General features: G+C 39.8%; 3 long non-coding RNA genes across 6 annotated transcripts; all 3 read left to right on the forward strand.

Annotated features, from left to right (window-relative positions):
* The first annotated feature begins 10,090 nt into the window (after nucleotides 1-10,090).
* LOC130919940 (uncharacterized) lies at nucleotides 10,091-11,202 on the forward strand. The gene is made up of 3 exons (XR_009064044.1): nucleotides 10,091-10,129; nucleotides 10,823-10,949; nucleotides 11,057-11,202. It is a non-coding gene; the product is annotated as an uncharacterized LOC130919940 (long non-coding RNA).
* Nucleotides 11,203-11,306: 104 nt separating this feature from the next.
* LOC130919939 (uncharacterized) lies at nucleotides 11,307-12,082 on the forward strand. Of its 2 annotated transcripts, none has more exons than XR_009064043.1 (4): nucleotides 11,307-11,371; nucleotides 11,650-11,753; nucleotides 11,829-11,883; nucleotides 12,046-12,082. It is a non-coding gene; the product is annotated as an uncharacterized LOC130919939 (long non-coding RNA). The 2 variants fall into 2 exon arrangements; XR_009064042.1 differs by having other exon boundaries at nucleotides 12,008-12,069.
* Nucleotides 12,083-12,602: 520 nt separating this feature from the next.
* On the forward strand, nucleotides 12,603-13,467 carry LOC130919938 (uncharacterized). Of its 3 annotated transcripts, XR_009064041.1 has the most exons (5): nucleotides 12,630-12,710; nucleotides 12,798-12,862; nucleotides 13,026-13,112; nucleotides 13,213-13,324; nucleotides 13,414-13,467. It is a non-coding gene; the product is annotated as an uncharacterized LOC130919938 (long non-coding RNA). The 3 variants fall into 3 exon arrangements; XR_009064040.1 differs by having other exon boundaries at nucleotides 12,603-12,862; XR_009064039.1 differs by lacking the exons at nucleotides 12,630-12,710; nucleotides 12,798-12,862 and having other exon boundaries at nucleotides 12,891-13,112.
* Nucleotides 13,468-23,328: the final 9,861 nt, after the last annotated feature.

A 23,328-nucleotide genomic window follows, 5' to 3' on the forward strand; every position in this document is an offset into this window, starting at 1 on the left:
GTGTTTTCATTCACGGGCCTGACCTGGGCGGGGTGCCAAAGTCGGCCATTTTTTTGCCAAAACACCGAATTCGGAAAATGACTGATAACTCCCTCATACAACGTTCAATCTATTTTAAATCTGGCATGTGTGTGAGGTATACCAGCCTGAGCAGGACTGGATTGAAAATTTACCATTTGTGCTTGGCGCCTCCTAGTGGGAACAGGAAATGTCCTTTTTTTACGGGACACACTCCTCCTCTAAAGGGAAAAAATCAATCTACCTCAAAGCTGCATAAGGGAAGCCTTAAGACCTGTCTTCAGGTGCCTGATGAAAAATATTGAAGTTTCGTTGAAGCGGAGGGGTCCAAACAGGAAAGTGAAAATGACTGTCAACAATTTTTCTCTCCAAAAACTTTGAACAGTCATAACTCGGCAGATATACAACATATCTGCGCCAAACTTCCCGTGCTTGTTGAGAGTCATACCCTGAAGGGCCTTGTAGGGGTCATTTGCATCAAACCTACAGCGCCAACTAGTGGCAATAGAAAGTCACTCGTTTTTCCAATACATGTTCAGTTCTTTTCAGGTTGGTCATTGTAGTTTCAAGACCTATTAAAATACTTATTTACGGCCCATGTCCACGTGTCTCTGTCTGTTGCCGTGACGACCCTTTGTTCGCCATTTAAAGGAAATATTTTTTTTCAGAGACTCAGGCAGCTTATAGAGCCACAATATTTGGCACACTTGGTCGAATTGGCCCACTTAGAAGATTAGTTTTGGGTTTTGAATAAGGGCTTGGCTGCACAGCTCAGTAGTGGCTCCTTTTTTGTAGTACTCTCTCCAATAGGGGTTTTTATCTCTTGGGTGTGGGAATGTATATAGGCTACTTTCGAGCATCTTAGGTTCTAATGAGATGATTAGAGAGGAGGATCTGCCACCACCCTGACCTGCACACAGTCCGAGTTGCGTGACGTCCGAGTTGCGCTAGATTGCGAGGGCCCGTTCAGTCCTGCTTGCAGGCCTAGTTAGGGCCCGAGCACTAAGCGTGCGAAGGCCCTATTGTTTTGCAAAGGATTATTTTTTTTTTTATTTTTTTATTTATTTTTTTTTTTCAGGGCAAATGAAAACGGCCAATTTGGAGGCCTGAACATGCACGAAAAGTCACCAAAATTTGCACATACGTCCGGAAAATTGTAAATTTCGATAATTTTGCAACGTTGCAAAAAAATATAACAAAATGGCTCAGTGGCGCCCCCTTGAAATTTTAAAATTGGCCTATAACATTAGGGTCTGTCAGCGTAGAGCAATGAAATTTGGGGGGTCTATACCTTGTCCAAAACCGCTCCAAAAAAGCATTTACACGCATATTCCAAACCCAACAGGAAATCGGTTATTTTGGATCAAATATGAAATTTTTATCGATTTACAGGGTGCACATTTGAGACCTTTTCGCCGAGGGAGTTAGTTGGATCATCTTCAAAATTGGTGAGACTGTTCAGGAGACATATGAAATCTTAAGTTTTGAAAATGGTGCGTTTTCATTCACGGGTCTGACCTGGGCGTGGTGCCAAAGTCGACCATTTTTTCGGCAAAATGACAAATTCAGTAAATGACTTATAGTTCCTTGACACAACGTTCAATCTTTTTCATATTTGGCATGTATGTGTGGTATCCCACCCTTAACACGAGTGCATTGAAATATTACCCATTAGGTCTAGCGCCCCCTAGTGAGAACAGGAAATGCCTTTTTTTACGAGACAGGTTCCTCCTCCAAGGGAAAAAAATCTGTTGACCTCAAACCTGCATCAGGGGAGCCTTAAGACCTGTGTTCAGGTGCCTGATGAAAAATATTGAGGTTTTGTTGAGGCGGAGGGGTCCAAACAGGAAAGTGAAAATGAACGTCAACAATTTGTCACGCAAAAAACTTTGAACAGTCATAACTCGGCAGATATACAACATATCTGCGCCAAACTTCCCGTGTTTGTTGAGAGTCATACCCTGAAGGTTCTTGTAGGGGTCATTTGCATCAACTCTACAGTGCCAACTAGTGGCGACAGAAAGAAGTTTTAAAAAAGGCCTTTCCTATTGGGTTTTTTCAACATAGAGCAAGGAAATTTGGGGAGTAGATACCTTATGCAAAACTGCTCCAAAAAGTCTCTTGCACCCATTTTCCAAATCCAACAGGAAATCGGGTATTTTGGATCGAATGTGAAATTTTCATGGGTTCACAGTAGGAGTTTACATTTGGAGGCTTGAATATGCACAAAAACTCGTAAAAATTTGCACATACATGCGGCTTTAGATAACGTTCGATAATCTTGCAATGTTACGAAAAAATGTAGCAAAATGCCTCAGTGGCGCCCCCTTGAATTTTTCAAAAAGGCGTTTCCTATTAGGTTTTTTTGACAGAGAGTGATGAAATTTGGGGAGTCGATACCTTGTGCAAAACTGCTCCAAAAAGTCTCTTGCACCCGTATTCCAAATCCAACAGGAAATCGGGTATTTTGGATCGAATGTGAAATTTTTATCGGTTCACAGTAGGAGTTTACATTTGGAGGCTTGAACATGCACGAAAACTCACAAAAATTTGGACATACATGTGGCTTTGCATAACGTTCAATAATCTTGCAACGTTACGAAAACATGTAACAAAATGGCTCAGTGGCGCCCCCTTGAAATTTTCAAAAAGGCCTCTCCATTTAGGTTTTTTCAACGTAGAGGGATGAAATTCAGAGAGTCGATACCTTGTACAAAACTGCTCCAAAAAGTCTCTTGCATGCATATTCCAAACCCAACAGGAAATCGGGTATTTTGGATTGAATGTGAAATTTTTATCGATTTACAGTGTGCACATTTTACACCTTGGCACCTAGGGAATTAGTTTGATCATTCTCAAAATTGGCGAGACTGTTCATGAGGCATATGAAATCTTAAGTTATCAAAATGGTGTGTTTTCATTCACGGGCCTGACCTGGGCGGGGTGCCAAAGTCGGCCATTTTTTCGCCAAAACACCGAATTCGGAAAATGACTGATAACTCCCTCATACAACGTTCAATCTATTTTAAATCTGGCATGTGTGTGAGGTATACCAGCCTGAGCAGGACTGGATTGAAAATTTACCATTTGTGCTTGGCGCCTCCTAGTGGGAACAGGAAATGCCCTTTTTTTACGGGACACACTCCTCCTCTAAAGGGAAAAAATCAATCTACCTCAAAGCTGCATAAGGGAAGCCTTAAGACCTGTCTTCAGGTGCCTGATGAAAAATATTGAAGTTTCGTTGAAGCGGAGGGGTCCAAACAGGAAAGTGAAAATGACTGTCAACAATTTTTCTCTCCAAAAACTTTGAACAGTCATAACTCGGCAGATATACAACATATCTGCGCCAAACTTCCCGTGCTTGTTGAGAGTCATACCCTGAAGGGCCTTGTAGGGGTCATTTGCATCAAACCTACAGCGCCAACTAGTGGCGATAGAAAGTCACTCGTTTTTCCAATACATGTTCAGTTCTTTTCAGGTTGGTCATTGTAGTTTCAAGACCTATTAAAATACTTATTTACGGCCCATGTCCACGTGTCTCTGTCTGTTGCCGTGACGACCCTTTGTTCGCCATTTAAAGGAAATATTTTTTTTCAGAGACTCAGGCAGCTTATAGAGCCACAATATTTGGCACACTTGGTCGAATTGGCCCACTTAGAAGATTAGTTTTGGGTTTTGAATAAGGGCTTGGCTACACAGCTCAGTAGTGGCTCCTTTTTTGTAGTACTCTCTCCAATAGGGGTTTTTGCTACTTTCGAGCATCTTAGGTTCTAATGAGATGATTAGAGAGGAGGATCTGCCACCACCCTGACCTGCACACAGTCCGAGTTGCGTGACGTCCGAGTTGCGCTAGATTGCGAGGGCCCGTTCAGTCCTGCTTGCAGGCCTAGTTATTATTATTATTATTATTATTATTCTTCTTCTTTTTTCAGGGCAAATGAAAATGGCCAATTTGGAGGCCTGAACATGCACGAAAAGTCACCAAAATTTGCACATACGTGCCGCTTCGCGTAAATTTCGATAATCTTGTGTCGTTTTGAAAAAATGTCAAAAAATGGCTCAGTGGCGCCCCCTTTACCCTTAAAATTTTCAAAAAGGCCTCTCCTCTCAGGTTTTCAACGTAGAGCAATGAAATTTGGGGAGTAGATACCTTATGCCTAACTGTTCAAAAAAGCCTCTTGCACCCATATTCCAAATCCAACAGGAAATCGGATATTTTGGATCAAATGTGAAATTTTTATCGGTTCACAGTTGGGGTTTACATTTGGAGGCCTGAACATGAACGAAAACTCACCAAAATTTGCACATACATGCAACTTTGCGTAAATTTTGATAATCTACAAAAAAATTTAACAAAATCGCTCAGTGGCGCCCCCTTGAAATTTTCAAAAAGGCCTTTCCTATTAGGTTTTTTCAACGTAGAACGATGAAATTTGGCGAGTCGATACATTGTGCAAAACTGCTCCAAAAAGTCTCTTGCACCCATATTCCAAATCCAACAGGAAGTCGGAAATTTTGGATCAAATGTGAAATTTTATCGATTTACATTTGAGACCTTGTCGCTGAAGAAAATAGTTGGATCGTCTTCAAAATTGGTCAGAGTATTCAGGAGACATATGAGATCTTAAGTTTTCAAAATGGTGTGTTTTCACTCAAGGGTCGGGCCTGGGCGTGGTCCCAAAGTCGGCCATTTTTGGGCAAAATACCAAATTCAGAAAATGATTAAAAACTCCGTGATACAACGTTCAATCTTTTTCATTTCTAGCATGTATATGAGATATCCCAGCCTGAACACGACTGCATTGAAATATTACCCATTAGGCCTGGCGCCCCCTAGTGGGAACAGGAAATGGCCTTCTTTACGAGACAGGCTCCTCCTCCAAGGGAAAAAAATCTATTGACCTCAAACCTGTTTCAGGGGAGCCTCAAGACATGTGTTCAGGTCCCTGATAAAAAATATTGAGGTTTCGTTGAAGCGGAGAGGTCCAAACTGGAAGTGAAAATGACCGTCAACAATTTGTCTCGCCAAAAATTTTGAACAGTCATAACTCGGCAGATATGCAACATATCTGCGCCAAACTTTCCGTGTTTGTTGAGAGTCATACCCTGAAGGTTCTTGTAGGGGTCATTTGCATCAACTCTACAGTGCCAACTAGTGGCGAAAGAAAGAAGTTTTAAAAAAGGCCTTTCCTATTGGGTTTTTTCAACATAGAGCAAGGAAATTTGGGGAGTAGATACCTTATGCAAAACTGCTCCAAAAAGTCTCTTGCACCCATATTCCAAATCCAACAGGAAATTGGGTATTTTGGATCGAATGTGAAATTTTCATGGGTTCACAGTAAGAGTTTACATTTGGAGGCTTGAATATGCATAAAAACTCACCAAAATTTGCACATACATGCGGCTTTGGATAACGTTCGATAATCTTGCAACGTTACGAAAAAATTTAACAAAATGGCTCAGTGGCGCCCCCTTGAAATTTTCAAAAAGGCCTCTCCATTTAGGTTTTTCTAACATAGAGTGATGAAATTTGGAGAGTCAAAACTTTGTGCAAAACTGCTCCAAAAAGTCTCTTGCACACACATTCCAAATCCTACAGGAAATCGGGTATTTTGGATTGAATGTGAAATTTTTATCGATTTACAGTGTGCACATTTTACACCTTGGCACCTAGGGAATTAGTTTGATCATTCTCAAAATTGGCGAGCCTGTTCATGAGGCATATGAAATCTTAAGTTATAAAAATGGTGTGTTTTCATTCACGGGCCTGACCTGGGCGGGGTGCCAAAGTCGGCCATTTTTTCGCCAAAACACCGAATTCGGAAAATGACTGATAACTCCCTCATACAACGTTCAATCTATTTTAAATCTGGCATGTGTGTGAGGTATACTAGCCTGAGCAGGACTGGATTGAAAATTTACCATTTGTGCCTGGCGCCTCCTAGTGGGAACAGGAAATGCCCTTTTTTACGGGACACACTCCTCCTCTAAAGGGAAAAAATCAATCTACCTCAAACCTGCAAAAGGGAAGCCTTAAGACCTGTGTTCAGGTGCCTGATGAAAAATATTGAAGTTTCGTTGAAGCGGAGGGGTCCAAACAGGAAAGTGAAAATGACTGTCAACAATTTTTCTCTCCAAAAACTTTGAACAGTCATAACTCGGCAGATATACAACATATCTGCGCCAAACTTCCCGTGCTTGTTGAGAGTCATACCCTGAAGGGCCTTGTAGGGGTCATTTGCATCAACCCTACAGCGCCAACTAGTGGCAATAGAAAGTCACTCGTTTTTCCAATACATGTCCAGTTCTTTTCAGGTTGGTCATTGTAGTTTCAAGACCTATTAAAATACTTATTTACGGCCCATGTCCACGTGTCTCTGTCTGTTGCCGTGACGACCCTTTGTTCGCCATTTAAAGGAAATATTTTTTTTCAGAGACTCAGGCAGCTTATAGAGCCACAATAGTTGGCACACTTGGTCGAATTGGCCCAGTTAGAAGATTAATTTTAGTTTTGAATAAGGGCTTGGCTGCACAGCTCAGTAGTGGCTCCTTTTTTGTAGTACTCTCTCCAATAGGGGTTTTTATCTCTTGGGTGTGGGAATGTAAATAGGCGACTTTCGAGCATGTTAGGTTCTAATGAGATGATTAGAGAGGAGGATCTGCCACCGCCCTGACCTGCACACAGTCCGAGTTGCGTGACGTCCGAGTTGCGCTAGATCGCGAGGGCCCGTTCAGTCCTGCTTGCAGGCCTAGTTATTATTATTATTATTATTATTATTATTCTTTTTTCAGGGCAAATGAAAATGGCCAATTTGGAGGCCTAAACATGCACGAAAAGTCACCAAAATTTGCACATACGTGCCGCTTCGCGTAAATTTCGATAATCTTGTGTCGTTTTGAAAAAATGTCAAAAAATGGCTCAGTGGCGCCCCCTTTACCCTTAAAATTTTCAAAAAGGCCTCTCCTCTCAGGTTTTCAACGTAGAGCAATGAAATTTGGGGAGTAGATACCTTATGCCTAACTGTTCAAAAAAGCCTCTTGCACCCATATTCCAAATCCAACAGGAAATCGGATATTTTGGATCAAATGTGAAATTTTTATCGGTTCACAGTTGGGGTTTACATTTGGAGGCCTGAACATGCACGAAAACTCACCAAAATTTGCACATACATGCAACTTGGCGTAAATTTTGATAATCTACAAAAAAATTTAACAAAATCGCTCAGTGGCGCCCCCTTGAAATTTTCAAAAAGGCCTTTCCTATTAGGTTTTTTCAACGTAGAACGATGAAATTTGGCGAGTCGATACATTGTGCAAAACTGCTCCAAAAAGTCTCTTGCACCCATATTCCAAATCCAACAGGAAGTCGGAAATTTTGGATCAAATGTGAAATTTTATCGATTTACATTTGAGACCTTGTCGCTGAAGAAAATAGTTGGATCGTCTTCAAAATTGGTCAGACTATTCAGGAGACATATGAGATCTTAAGTTTTCAAAATGGTGTGTTTTCACTCAAGGGTCGGGCCTGGGCGTGGTCCCAAAGTCGGCCATTTTTGGGCAAAATACCAAATTCAGAAAATGATTAAAAACTCCGTGATACAACGTTCAATCTTTTTCATTTCTAGCATGTATATGAGATATCCCAGCCTGAACACGACTGCATTGAAATATTACCCATTAGGCCTGGCGCCCCCTAGTGGAAACAGGAAATGGCCTTCTTTACGAGACAGGCTCCTCCTCCAAGGGAAAAAAATCTATTGACCTCAAACCTGTTTCAGGGGAGCCTCAAGACATGTGTTCAGGTGCCTGATGAAAAATATTGAGGTTTCGTTGAAGCGGAGAGGTCCAAACTGGAAGTGAAAATGACCGTCAACAATTTGTCTCGCCAAAAACTTTGAACAGTCATAACTCGGCAGATATGCAACATACCTGCGCCAAACTTTCCGTGTTTGTTGAGAGTCATACCCTAAAGGTTCTTGTAGGGGTCATTTGCATCAACTCTACAGTGCCAACTAGTGGCGACAGAAAGAAGTTTTAAAAAAGGCCTTTCCTATTGGGTTTTTTCAACATAGAGCAAGGAAATTTGGGGAGTAGATACCTTATGCAAAACTGCTCCAAAAAGTCTCTTGCACCCATATTCCAAATCCAACAGGAAATCGGGTATTTTGGATCGAATGTGAAATTTTCATGGGTTCACAGTAAGAGTTTACATTTGGAGGCTTGAATATGCATAAAAACTCACCAAAATTTGCACATACATGCGGCTTTGCATAACGTTCGATAATCTTGCAACGTTACGAAAACATGTAACAAAATGGCTCAGTGGCGCCCCCTTGAAATTTTCAAAAAGGCCTCTCCATTTAGGTTTTTTCAACGTAGAGGGATGAAATTCGGAGAGTCGATACCTTGTACAAAACTGCTCCAAAAAGTCTCTTGCATGCATATTCCAAACCCAACAGGAAATATGGTATTTTGGATTGAATGTGAAATTTTTATCGATTTACAGTGTGCACATTTTACACCTTGGCACCTAGGTAATTAGTTTGATCATTCTCAAAATTGGCGAGACTGTTCATGAGGCATATGAAATCTTAAGTTATCAAAATGGTGTGTTTTCATTCACGGGCCTGAGCTGGGCGGGGTGCCAAAGTCGGCCATTTTTTCGCCAAAACACCAAATTCGGAAAATGACTGATAACTCCCTCATACAACGTTCAATCTATTTTAAATCTGGCATGTGTGTGAGGTATACCTGCCTGAGCAGGATTGGATTGAAAATTTACCATTTGTGCCTGGCGCCTCCTAGTGGGAACAGGAAAAGCCCTTTTTTACGGGACACACACCTCCTCTAAAGGGAAAAAAACAATCTACCTCAAACCTGCATAAGGGAAGCCTTAAGACCTGTGTTCAGGTGCCTGATGAAAAATATTGAAGTTTCGTTTAAGCGGAGGGGTCCAAACAGGAAAGTGAAAATGACCGTCAACAATTTGTCTCGCTAAAAACTTTGAACAGTCATAACTCGGCAGATATACAACATATCTGCGACAAACTTCCCGTGCTTGTTGAGAGTCATACCCTGAAGTGCCTTGTAGGGGTCATTTGCATCAACCCTACAGCGCCAACTAGTGGCAATAGAAAGTCACTCGTTTTTCCAATACATGTCCAGTTCTTTTCAGTTTGGTCATTGTAGTTTCAAGACCTATTAAAATACTTATTTACGGCCCATGTCCACGTGTCTGTCTGTTGCCGTGACGACCCTTTGTTCGCCATTTAAAGGAAATATTTTTTTTCCAGAGAGTCAGGCAGCTTATAGAGCCACAATATTTGGCACACTTGGTCAAATTGGCCCAGTTAGAAGATTAATTTTGGTTTTGAATAAGGGCTTGGCTGCACAGCTCAGTAGTGGCTCCTTTTTTGTAGTACTCTCTCCAATAGGGGTTTTTATCTCTTGGGTGTGGTAATGTAAGAGGCGACTTTCGAGCATGTTAGGTTCTAATGAGATGATTAGAGAGGAGGATCTGCCACCACCCTGACCTGCACACAGTCCGAGTTGCGTGACGTCCGAGTTGCGCTAGATTGCGAGGGCCCGTTCAGTCCTGCTTGCAGGCCTAGTGCCTGTTGTTCTTTCACGCACTGTAATATATATGGGGTCAGATTAGTCTCATAAGTACACGCACTCATTTAACAGGAAACACACACGTATTGTGGGATTCGTAAACACATAGCACGCGAAACACACACACATTGTGGGATTCGTAAACACATAGCACGCGAAACACACACACATTGTGGGATTCTTAAACACATAGCACGCGAAACACAAACACATTCATCAAATGTGTGTGTGAATTGTTTTACGCGCATTTGGAACGTGCTTCCAATTTCAAATTCCCACTTAGGAGTGTGTTGATCGTTTTGATACTCGTCATGCGCAACTGAGAAGAACACATGCATTTTTTTAACTGGAGCCCGTCTTCAGCCAATCAGACGTCTTCTTCTTAAACAGCCAATCACAAGGGCTGGGCTGTTTCATTACGTCACTGCTGTGCGCCTTCAAGTCCGGCTGGAGATTCCTTTTAGACAACGACGCAGTTCCTGCTGTTGTCGTTCAGGTGAGTAAATTTCTAAAGTATTTTCTTTTTATAGTGCCTTTTGACCACTAACCTCTGTAAGCATTTACATATACACGAAATACTTAATTGGAATATTGTTGATATTGCAAGACAAAAGCGTAATAAAGTTAACGTCTCATGATAAGGAGTAAACACGTGCTTCCTTGCCTCTATTGTTGTCGTTGGAAGGGAGTAATATTTCTAAAGTATATTCATTGTATAGTGCGTTTTGGCCGCTAACCTCTGTAAGCAAATACATATACACGAAAGACTGAATTGGAATATTGATGATATTGCAAGACAAAAGCGTAATGAAGTTAACGTCGAATGATAAGCAGTAAACATGTGAGTCGCCAAGGTTTTAATGGCGATTCGGTTATTGTTCAAGAGAGATTTTTTTTACATTATAGCGGGTTAACAGCGTACGGAAGTTAGCATTGTATGATATAAGCATTAAACATTTGGGTCACCTGGGTTTTAATGGAGTTTCGTGCTTGAAATCATACAGAAATTTACCATATCTACAAATGGCTAGTGACCCAATTAAGCCATTATATTTTGAGAAAGCTAAGTCCTATATATATTAAAAATTTTCAAAAAAGCTTAACTGCTAATCATTGTTTTCGGGAGTGTATGTATAAAGTATTTGGAAGTCATTTTTCAAAGTTGTCTTTCTGTGCATGTGCTTTACAGTTGGTGTACAACATGGAGAAGAGGTTCCAGGAGATTTCAATTTTATGTCTAGGGGTGAATTCCCTAATTTATAGTGAATCTCAGAAATGTGCTTTAAGAAGATATATGCAGAAGCTCAAACTGAAGGGTGAGTAGGCAAAGTATTTGTGATGTTGCTGTTATTTATAATTATATATGTGTGTGTGTGTGTATATACAGCTATATAATTGTTATTTGTGTGTATTTGTGATCCAGTCCCGAACAGAAGCACGATCACTGTTTAATGAAGTACACTCGGCTTCAATTGGTGCACACACAGGCACTGTTAAAACCAGATCCTCAATGTACTCCAGAAATTATTGGGATGGCATGACAGTGGACATTGACTGATGGGTATGTGATGGTTTATTTCTGCATTTTGTCACTAACTAATTTTGGTCAGCTATTTCAGATCTTATTAACCTGACCCGTTTCTCATAACGATTTGTTTTAAGGTCTCTGAATACGACGGATGTCAGAGGACTGGTAACTCTTTGGCTATGTGTGACACAGCCATTACAAAGCATTAAGGTATATTTTTATCGTGACCGTGTGTAATCAAATAAAGAAATGTATTTCTGGTTTTTATTACATGCGTGAAAAATTGGAAACAGCTTTGTCTAATGTCACGCATGTATTTAATATTTGGACATGCGTGAAAATTAGGTTTTTATGTGTTCCCTTCATATCAAGGTGGGAGCCATCTACCCAGATTAAGTTAAAAACTTCAAAGATAAAACATGGTGCTCTTCAGATTGTGTAGGAATAGCTGTAAGAGATATGTTCAATATTGGATTTGCCTTTCACAGGTGTCTGCTGTTTGGGAGTTGGTTGGGATAGACCTGACTGGGCCTCTCCCAAAAACCAAGGATGGCTTTCAGTACATTCTTACTGCCACCGATTATTTTTCCAAGTGGGTTGAGGCCTTTCCTTTAAAAACCAAAACAGCATCAGAAGTGGCATAACGGATCTGCTCAATTGTTTATAGACACAGATGCCCCCAAAGAATCCTGTCCGACCAAGGAAGAGAATTTGTCAATTAGGTATCTGAATGCATTAAATTATTTTCACAGTGGGATTTTGGCATTGTTGTTTTCCCCCTTTTTTATTTATTTTGTATTTTTTATTTTTTTAATTGGATTTATTTACAATGTATCAATTTTTCAGCTCAACGATAACCTTTGTGCCCTCCTGTGCATTGAAAGGAGTGTTACAGCTGCATATCATCCTAAAACGAATGGGCTGGCTGAGAGGACAAATAGCAACATAAGTTTTTTTTTTTTTTTTGGTGTTCTAAAATGTATATCTAATTGTACCCTTCTACTTCGTACAGCTCTTACAAAATTGGTGAACGACCGACAGGATTTGTTTGGTGGTTTGGCCTATTCAGTAGATAATTTTGACCGGATGGTCATCTGGTCAAGTGCTGTAAATAATTACTTTTTTTGATTTAACAATGTTGTGTTTTCAGTTAAATTACTGTGGGCTGCAGAGGACCAAGGCAAGGTGGAGGCTGTCGTTGGACCGTATAAATTATATGACACGTCTTTTCATATGCTAAAAGGCAACGGCTGTCTGTCTGATGAAGTCAGTGGGAGCAATAAGTATTTAGCAAATAACAAAGATTCTTGCCTTTTGCCAATTTTTTTATTTTTTTTTATTTTGCTATGCAAGTAATTGATGCATACATGCATATCCTCATTGAAAGGCAGCAGGCAAGTGCTGGATATAGTTTTTCTCAATGCATTTATGTTTTGCCGGAGTATAGTTGTAATGTTGTTACCCCTTTTTTTAACAGGAGCCCATTCACCAACTCTCTGCTGTGGTAGCTGGGAGTCTGCTTTTGGGAAAATTTCAGCCTGTTAGAAAGGTAATCTATTTCATGCCAATATTTAGCTATATTATTTTAACGCCAGTAACCCAAAATAACAATAATTTGGTATTGTATGTTCTTCAGAGGAAATTCCCTGTTGAAAAAAAGTGGATTTGTCCTGTCCTGTATGCGCTCATTGGATTTTAGTGGTTAGTGGGTTTCTTATATTTTCTTAAGACCTACCGATTCTGGAATGAATTATATATAGCTATTAATTTAGCTGATGCCATACAGAAGTTAAATTTCATTAGTAAGTTAACTACATAAATCTGTCATTGTGCAGAATTACACAAAGGAACTAACCTTTTATAGATTGTCCACATTTCTGAGAGAACACTGGTGATCATCGATCCCTTGAGTAACGAGGACAAATATGAGCAAAATCTTGCGGAATTGGAGGTAACCGCTTCAGAAAGTTTAAATTCCTAGTATTATGTTAATATGGAAGTTAAAAGTTCAATGTTCATGTTCATTGTTTTGCTTATAAAACAATAATTAGGAACTTCTTGAGGTTGGCGGGCCGTGAGTTCCAAATAGAAACTTGGACTACCAAAACTGTGGCCCATAACAAGCAGCAGAACAACAGTAGCTGTGGGGTTTTCACATTAAAGGTAAAGATTTCGGAGTCTCTGCAATAAAACTTTGCTGCTGTTGTTGTTTAGCACTGATATGTAACAGAATGCCTAAAATGCCATTTCAGTTTGCGGAAGAGTATATGGCCAATGGAGATCACAGGCACAACCAGACCCACCTTCCCGAAGTTCTGAAGGCTCGAGGAGATATAGCCTGTGCCCTCCTACAGGCTGGGAGTCTGAGATGTCTATTTAAATAAAAAAAATGTCTGAAACTTACTTGGTCTCCTCACTTCACATAATTGAACTCCTGATTGCTCTCAGTGTCACTATTTACTTTCAAAGGCATCCAAAGAACAGATCTGAGGATTTGCTGCTGCGCTTTATCCTCTCTTGCCATCATTGATCACTTGTTAGGTTTGTCACGATAAAATAAAGTGTTTAAAAGGGTAGTAAAATTCATGTGGCAGGTCTTTACCCCTTAATGCCTGCAATATGAAGCAATTGTCAGAGAATCACAAAATGTGAAAAATAATGTCTTAAACCTTTTTTTTCCAAATTTGTAAAGAAAAATGTGTAATAAGCGCTCTAATATCTATTTTCCTTGTTAAATCATGTTTTTCTCATGGAACATGCAGATGCATGAGTTGACTTGCATTCATTTTTTTTTTTTTTTTTTTTTTTGAGGAAAGTTCTAAATTCTGAATTTGTCTCAAAATCATGAAATCCTAAGTGTATCAAATGTGATACATTTGGCAAGAAATGATTAAGTTCTTGCTCCAAGTCTTTCAAAAAATATATTTTTTTATATCCGTAATAGACTACCATCCTTTAAATAGTACTGTCACTGTAGGTAGCATTTTTAACAGGCTTATAATGTCTATTTTTTTTCCTTTTAAAATGGTCTTAAATTGGTTTAAGCATAGACATCACAAATATTCATTAAGAAGTCCGGTTTAAGTCTGAATTTTCCCAAGTATGACTTTCAAATAGGCTTGAAATTGAGAAAGTAGTCTTAAAAAGACTTATTTAGCGGACAAAAAGCCTGTTAAAAATGTGCCACATATAGTGCAGTATTAGACATCTAATCTTGCTCTCATCATCCCTCTGCTGAGCGGTTCAATGAGTTTTTCACTAGTTGCAACTGTAGACTGTGGACGAGCGTAGACGGCGCGCGGCCGTTGGCCGAAACGTAGACCGCGGTCCGCCTCCTCCTTTTGCTGTAGATAATCCCACGTCGCCGTTGGCCAAAATGTGGACCGCGGCCCGCCTCCTTTTTTCGGCCGCGGCCAATCGGCTCTCCTCGCCTACGACCACGGACGCCCGTGATTGGCTCCGCGAACGCAGACCGCGGCAGCCCGCCTCCTCCTTACGACGCGCCTGCGGTTGGCCCAAAAGACGCAATCGGCGAAAAGACCCACGCACTCAATCGACAAGCTGAAAAGGTAAATATTGTTTATGAAATTCGCCAAAAATGATGCAAACCGAGTGTTGTTTTTCAATTACCGATTCGAGCTAACGCTAGCTAGGCTAGCTGGTGTGTGGATAAGCCGTGTTGTGCGCGTTGCGCCGCGCTAATAATAATTAGCCATGTGCAGGCACGCACGTAACATTAACATTCAATGACTCCGTGTGCTATACGTCTTGTATTACTTGTAACTAGTCACAAATTTAACCAATAACTCATTCATTTCACTTGTGTTCAATGCATTTTTTGTTGTGACGTGATCCTCCCTAGTATGATGCCCACACTGTAAATGCTCCCTATTTGGATTACAAAAAAAGTTAAACAAAACAGAAATACTGTACTCCATTAACGTCATAATTTTGTAAGTGGGCCAATTTTGCATTTTCCCCAATAACTTTGTTTTTATTTGGAATTTGGGAATTAGATGAACTCAAGACACCCCTCTCAACATTTTAACATCTCTGAACATCGTCATTTTTCTTTTTCTAATAGCCAGCTAGGATTGGAGGCATCCTCTTCACAACCAACAAAAACGCAATTTTATTATTACCATCATCTAGAATTTTTCCTCCGTGTCATGTCCTGCTTTTGTGTTGACACTTGCCTTGGTGTTTCTCAGTGTACTTCAGAAGCGATGACCGGCCACCATGCTTTGCTGCCTAAACCATGCCTGAGAAGTACATGTACAAACAAGGTATTGTTCCTGATGCCTTTAAAAAAAAAAAAAAAAAAAAAACATCTCCTTCATTTAAAAAATTAATTGAGCTATATTATTACTTCTTGTTTGATGGTTTTTTTAACGCCTAACAGCTAGGAATAACTGCCTTGCCGTCAACGCAGCTCCAACAGACCAGCCGATTCTCGGCCACCTCACGGTGACCTTTGGGAAATACAAAGGCAAGACCTTCATGTGGCTTATGGAGGAAGATGTCGGCTATGTCAAGTAGTGAGTATAAATAAGAAATTGATAATAGGCAGTGGATTGTGTGTCTTTGTTACCCCCCCCCCCAAAAAAAAAAATCTGTTTAAAACAACTACTGCATGCTCTCTTAAAAGGTCTCCTTGATGGCCACGTAAAGGAGAGGCGACGACAGAAGGGAATGTGCGACACCAAAACTGGGGAGTGGTGGCTGAAGGAGCAGCTTCTACGCTACGTGGATATGTTCCCTCCGGTGTCATGCCACTTGGAGCAGAACATCGACCGGGCCATCTGCGGGCATGGCCGCTTCCGGTCCTTCACGTTCGAGGAGATGTGGCAGTTTTATGACCTCTCCAAGCTCTTCCGTAACGATCTCCAGGCCGAAAGCGCAGAAGAATGGAAGATGGTCCAGGAAACCTTCTGCTTTGTGCGTCAGTGGCTACTGATGACAGAGTAGGACATCAATGTCACGTTAAGCGATTTCGACTGTACATCCTCACAAAGGAGTAGGAGGTCAGTAGGTCGATAAAAAAATAACATAATTTCCTTTGCCGTTGTTATAATGCATTACAGGGCTTACCCGTGATATTTATTTTTTGTTCTGTAGCAAGCTAAAGGCAAAGTTGCACCAGCTACGCCCTTCACGTCAGCTTGTGCATCAGCATTAGCAGCATTATCAACATGACCTGCTGTAGCAAATACACCATCATCAGCAGCAGGAGCAGCAAACAGCAGCAGCACAACAACAATCACCACCACCACAAGGTGATGATGACGACTGGCAATGTAAAATACTACGCGCCTGTGTGCTTTGTGGCCAATCCGCACAGGGTCACAAAAAATATTTAAAAAATAAAATAAAATAAAAATAGACCTACACGGTCAAGGCGTCCACGTCCAAGGGACTTTCTGGCAGGTCTTTTGAAAACTTTGTAAATTTTAAGGAGGCTGTCAATGACCTTGTAAAATAAAACACATTGATATGTACTTCATGTCTCAGCTACTTCTTTTTACACACACAAATACAGTGCTGCTCAAAAGTTTGTGAACCCCCTCAACATTTTGGAATTTTCTATTATTTCAACCTGATTTCCTAATCAAGTCAATTCAGTAGTTTTTTTTTGTTGTTTTTTTAACAGTTGTGTTGTCGAGACTAAATTAAAAAGAGTTTTCATCAACTGATGTAGGTGCAAAATTGAACTGTTTGGTCACAACCAAAACCGCCATGTCTGGCGAAAAGTCAACACTGCATACCACCAAAAGAACCTTCTCGCAACAGTGAAGCATGGAGGTGGGAATGTCAAGATCTGGGCTTGCTTTTCATCCTCAGGACCTGGACAACTCCACATAGTCCAGGGAATCATGAATTCTGAGGAATATTGTCAAATCCTAGAACATAACCTGACGCCATCTGTTTTGAAGTTAAAGCTTGGCAGAAGGTGGATCATGCAACATGATAATGATCCAAAGCATTCCAGCAATACAACCAAGGAATGGCTGAAAAAGAAGAAGATTCGTGTTCTGGACTGGCCCAGTCAAAGTCCTGACCTAAATCCCATTGAAATGCTGTGGCGGGACCTGAAGCGAGCAGTTCATGCCAGACGCCCATCAAACCTCTCTCAACTGACTGCGTTCTGCAAGGAAGAATGGGCAAAAATCCCCCAAAGTAGATGTGAGAGGCTGATTAGTCACTACAGAAACCGTTTGGTTGAGGTAATCTCTGCAAAAGGAGGCGCAATATCCTATTAACTGAAGGGGTTCACATACTTTTGCACACATGGTATCTGAGTTTTTCTTAAATCAACCACTTTTGTTAAATAAAGAATGACAATATAACTATTTCTTTTGTTTCAGTCCATTATTTGGAATGTCAGTATTGTGGATTTGGGTATAACTTAACATTTAATAAGGTTATTTTAGTTTTTTTTACAAAAAATCTGACCATCGCTGTGGGGTTCACAAACTTTCGAGCAGCACTGTATGCAGTATGCTCGGCATTAGGCCTGAACGATATATCGTTTAAACATCGCCATCGCGATGTGCGCATGCGCAATAGTCCCATCGCAAGGACGTGCGATAGTTTTTTCATTTCATTTTTTTAAATCCACAAACGTTTGTTTTGAGGAAGGAGCGCACAGCCTCCTCTCATTCCCTCCAACTCGCAGTCATCGGCTCCTCCCCCTCCCCTGCTACAGCGGAGTGGAGGGAGGAGGGGCCGAACAGCAGAGCGGAGGGAGGAGGGGCCGTTTTCAAAGTGAAAGCAAGCAACATGTTGAATAGGGAAGACTGTCTCCAAAAGGAGTTTTGGAAGTATTTTGGCTATCGACAAGAATATAAGGAACAAAAAACAGCCCTGTTGAGAGTGCCTCGCCATGGTTGCCTCAACAAGAAGTAATCCGTCGAACATGTGGGACCATTTAAAACGCAGCTATCTATGCATTCCTGCTACGAGCTTCCCATCAGAGGCTTTTTAGTACAGGTGGGAACATTGTTACGTGCCAACGTTCTTGTCTCAAGCCTGCAATGGTGGATAAACTAGTAGTCTTGGCCAAAAACCTATGAGACCCAGTTGAGAATTGCTGAGCAAGGAAGGTGGACGATATGCAGACAAATATATAACACAGCTGCAGGAATGTCTTTTCTTCTTTTTATTCATGTGACAGCTATCAGGAAGGCAGGAAATTTGGGAGTTAAAATGGTTCTGTTATTCATCAGTTATTTGCTGTTATTCAGTTCAATTATTTACAAGTTCAATTGAGTTTCTGTTTCTTTTATATTTAAATTAATTGTAAATCGTATTTTTCAAATAACTATAGTACAGCTGCACATAAAGTTTTGATACTTAATATTTTTTAAATATTTTTACAACTTTGTTGCAGTTTTGCAGTTTTATATTGTTATATTTTGTGTAAACAACTCAGGGGACTAATGCACTTGCACTTTTATTTGACAGATTTAATATTTAAGTTCAAATATGTTGACAACTTTATTGTTTTACTGAGGTTTTTATTTATTGTTATAGTTTGTGAACAACTCTTGTCATATTTAATATTTTTGTTCAACTATGTTTACAACTTTGTTGTTATTTTACAGAAGTTTTTATTTATTGTTATATTTCGTCAAAAACCTAGGGGACGAATGCACCTGCTCTTTTATTTGTCATTTAATGTATTTGCTGCTGTTGAAGTGTCAAATATTGTGTTCAATATATTATCTATTTTGTGCAGACATTGCTTCCTGGATCCCTTCATAATAATACAGCAATCTTAATCATTCACAAATGAAACGGTATTATATGAATACACTGTGGTCACGGTGTGTCATGCAAAGTATTTCCAAACAGCTATTCAAGTCATCTAGTGAAAATTTCTTTAAAAAAAAAAAAAAAAAAATATATATATATATATATATATATATATATATATATATATATATATATATATTACTATCGCAATATAATATCGCAATATATTGCACACCTCAAAAAAATCGCAACAATAGTTTTTTCCAATATCGTTCAGGCCTACTCGGCATAGCATATAGTCCTGTATATTGTGCACTTTCCCAATGAGTGCAGACAGAAAATTAATAACCTAGTCCTTATTTCTCAACACTTCAATATCTGCAAAACACTTGCTTATCATTAAACCTTTTTAAGACTCAATACAGGCTGCTTAACTTTTACTGTGTACTATACTGTATGTCCTTTATATAAATACAAGAAAAAAAACTGGAATTTGAGTGTAATAACAAATACATTTAAAGCATACAGAAATTGGGAAAACTCCAAATGCCCTTAATTGAAAGTGGGGAAAAATAGGCCCAGACAACACAACAGCTAAAACACAGTAATGAAGAAATCTATAATGCTGCGCTTCGGACCACGACGCCACTTGAAGGAAACAACGTCAAACTTTGGTCCCACCCTCCCGCAGCCTCTGAACAGATGCTCAACCACCCTGCAGAATGAAAAGATGCCAAGACCACCCAGAGTTAACTTGTTACCTGTTGGGCAGAATGACATCATGAATGAAAATTTAAAACCTTGTATATCTGATTAACACTTGCATATTGCAGTGTGCTATTGGCCTAGTTCAGGAGTCGGCTATCATTTTATTTATTTCAACATCAACACTCTACCTCCTTCGTACACTGCTTAGTTTAAATTTATTTTTAGGTAGTACTAGTGTATATTATTTATTTATGTATTGACATTAATTTATTGTGGGATGCACTGATAGGGTGTTGCTATTTTTAATGTCATTGTACTATTTGAATGACATGGCCTATTCTACTCTAACATTCAAACAGCCGTATTCAACCGCCTGCAACTACCATAGAAAAGACAACACACACAAATTGACCTAAAATATGAATGAATCAGCTCATCTGTGTATACGTATTTTATATATTCTGCGGGGAAAAGTTCACCGAACAAAGGCATTTAGGATTCTTTTACATTGGCCAAAAACACACCTCCTTAAAATAAATTCCAATATTTAATCTTTAAAAAGCTTTGAAATGTCAAATATTCTTAATTCCAGAATAAATATGGTTCAAAACATTATCTGAAAGCAGATTTTTCTTGATTTAGGTAAAAAATGACCAACTTTAAGATGTATGTGCTTAATAAGAACAAATGGCAATATTTACTGAAGTAAGTGGAATAACATTCATCTGTTAAATAGTCTTTAACGCGCAAAAAAAGATGGAGAAAATGATTTGACTAGACTATGTGGGCCTAAAGTGCAGTAAGCAACTGGAATTAGTGCTCATTGTTTAAATACACTTTCAACTCATTCATAAACTGTTTTACAAAAAACTCATAGCTGCCACCCTGGAGGGGATGTTCAATCGGAGTGGGTTCGGTCACAGATTGAAGACCGGAAAAACTGGCCAATCGGGCCAGGGTTGGGGTACCACCCCACAGTCTGGACTGACGACCAATCAGAGAGAGCGTCTTTAACTGTAGGGCAGAATGCTACAAATCAGTCAACTTTTCGCAATTTGAAGACAGAGGCCGCATCGCTCCTGACCTTTCACCCTTGACCCTAAAGTTTGACCCCGGGCGTCAACGTTGCGTGCAGGTGTCGCTAGAGTTCGATTGCATTTCACGTGGGAGGAGGCCCCTAGTTGACATCCAATCCATTTGAAGTGCATGGGAGGTCCTCCCACTCAAAATGGATGGGACGTCTTCAGCTGTCAATGACAGAGAAAGGCAAAACCGTTAAACGACGTAAGCCTATTAAAAATGCTAATCGTAGTAAAATATCATTACGTGTGACTTGATAAGCCTGCTAAAATATGCTAATTATAATCTTTAATATTAGTGCTTCGACAGTCAGTGGCAGGACCTAACTAAACGTATGCTACACGTATGCTATATTTGTTTGACGGGACACCTTGCATCGATAGTCCCCGCGGTCGAGTTGAGGAGCTGTCAAAAACGGGGCTCCTACTTCGACAAAAGCTCCCCATTTGTAACTTGTCAGTACACCGGACTTGAAGGCGCACAGCAGTGACGTAATGAAACAGCCCAGCCCTTGTGATTGGCTGTTTAAGAAGAAGACGTCTGATTGGCTGAAGACGGGCTCCAGTTAAAAAATTGCATGTGTTCTTCTCAGTTGCGCATGACGAGTATCAAAACGATCAACACACTCGTAAGTGGGAATTTGAAATTGGAAGCACGTTACAAATGCGCGTAAAACAATTCACACACACATTTGATGAATGTGTTTGTGTTTCGCGTGCTATGTGTTTACGAATCCCACAATGTGTGTGTGTTTCGCGTGCTATGTGTTTACGAATCCCACAATGTGTGTGTGTTTCGCGTGCTATGTGTTTACGAATCCCACAATGTGTGTGTGTTTCGCGTGCTATGTGTTTACGAATCCCACAATACGTGTGTGTTTCCTGTTAAATGTGTACGTGTACTTATGAGACTAATCTGACCCCATAAATATACCACATTCTGCTGCGTGATTTAATAACTGTCTTTGTTTTTCCCTCAACGTGGAGCATATGACAGGTTTTTAAAACAGTCTCATCTAAGAATTAGGATTTTTTTTTCTTAAATGTTTTAATTACATTTAAATAGGACAGGGGCCAATTGATCTTTCACATTAAGGCTGTGACAACTAATCAATTAAATTGATTAATAAATTAGTTGGCAAACAATTTGTTTATTGATTTTTGCCAGCAGCTATGAGGAGTCCCGTTTGGGTCCTTGTTTGTGTGTAATGTGAGGCTGCACCCGCGGGCCACTGATTAGAGCAAGAGAGAGAAAGTTCACTGCTACACTCAGGTTAGGTTGCTGAATCAATATTATTACCAAGTGTCGAGAGTTAGATTGTCTTCTGTGTTGTTAGATCCAGTGTGCGCCCGCCAGAGGTGAGTAAATGAGTCCAGTTGTATTGTTTATATTCTTTGTTAATGAGACGTTACTACGTAGCACTAAGATGGTTAGCGATATTCCTAATCAGTGTCATAAGTGTGTTTTGGAGAAGCATATTAGCGCTTGTGTTATTTTTAGATACAGTAGTAAAGTTGTCTCATTTCTATTTGATAAAGAAATCACACATATAAACCCATTCATATAACAGCTTAGAGCAGTGGTTCTTAACCTTGGTTCGATCAAACCCCAGGGGTTCGGTGAGTAAGCCTAAGGGGTTCGGCGAAAGTAAAGAAACGCAGAGTCCTATTTTTGTACGCTGATTAAATCTAGGCAAAGTGGCTTTTTAGACAAGGTTTTGGACTGGTTTGCTTCCAATTTACAGGCTTAATCAATTTCTTTTAACTGCTAGCCCTCGATCTGATGGGAGGAGGAACTGGTATATAACATGCTGTCAAAATAAGAAGAATTTTGAACTTGAATTTGCTAAATTACTAGCTTGCTATCTTCGATATATTGGTTTTGAATTTGCAAAAAAAATCTAATTCCGAAGGGCTCGGTGAATCCACACATGAAACTTGTAGGGTTCAGTACCTTTAGCAAGGTTAAGAACCACTGGCTTAGAGTCTCCTTTCAACACAAACTCCCATTCAAATGGAAAATTGTCATACAAAAGAGAGTGCTTTGAAATTGGATTCACAGTCTGTCTCTTCCTTATTTGATTTTGTTGTTTAGTTCGTTTACAGAAAATAAGTTAATCATTGACATACTTTACTGTTAATTGAAAAAAGTGACATTTATCCGATTAATTGTTTAATTGACTGATTAATTGATTCTAAAAATAATCATTTGTTGCAGCCCTATTTCACAATTACCACCTCCTAAACAGACCGATCATATGTCCTCGAGACCGTTGTTAAAGAGAACCACTGGTAGAAAGACTTGGAGTTCTTAAAAGATAAATGTTAGTATGAGTTATAATAATTTGATATTAAAACTCCTCTTTATGTTTTCATTTTTATAAAATGGATAAAATTAGTTTAAAAAGGAGGTCATAGGAATAAATAAGTAAGAGGCAGTTGTTGTTGACGACTCAATGCACTCTGGGCAGTGACGTCATTGGGTTGCGCTGCCGGGCTTCCAGAGTTTGACTCTAACGATATAAACATGTCATCTGTTCAGCCCTTTAGATTTGAACCCGAGAGGAACATTAATGAGCAGGACAGCACTGTCGATATTTCAGAAAACGAGCAGTAAAACAAAAG

Source organism: Corythoichthys intestinalis, chromosome 8, assembly GCF_030265065.1.
Source record: "Corythoichthys intestinalis isolate RoL2023-P3 chromosome 8, ASM3026506v1, whole genome shotgun sequence".
Classification (NCBI taxonomy): Eukaryota; Metazoa; Chordata; class Actinopteri; order Syngnathiformes; family Syngnathidae; genus Corythoichthys; species Corythoichthys intestinalis.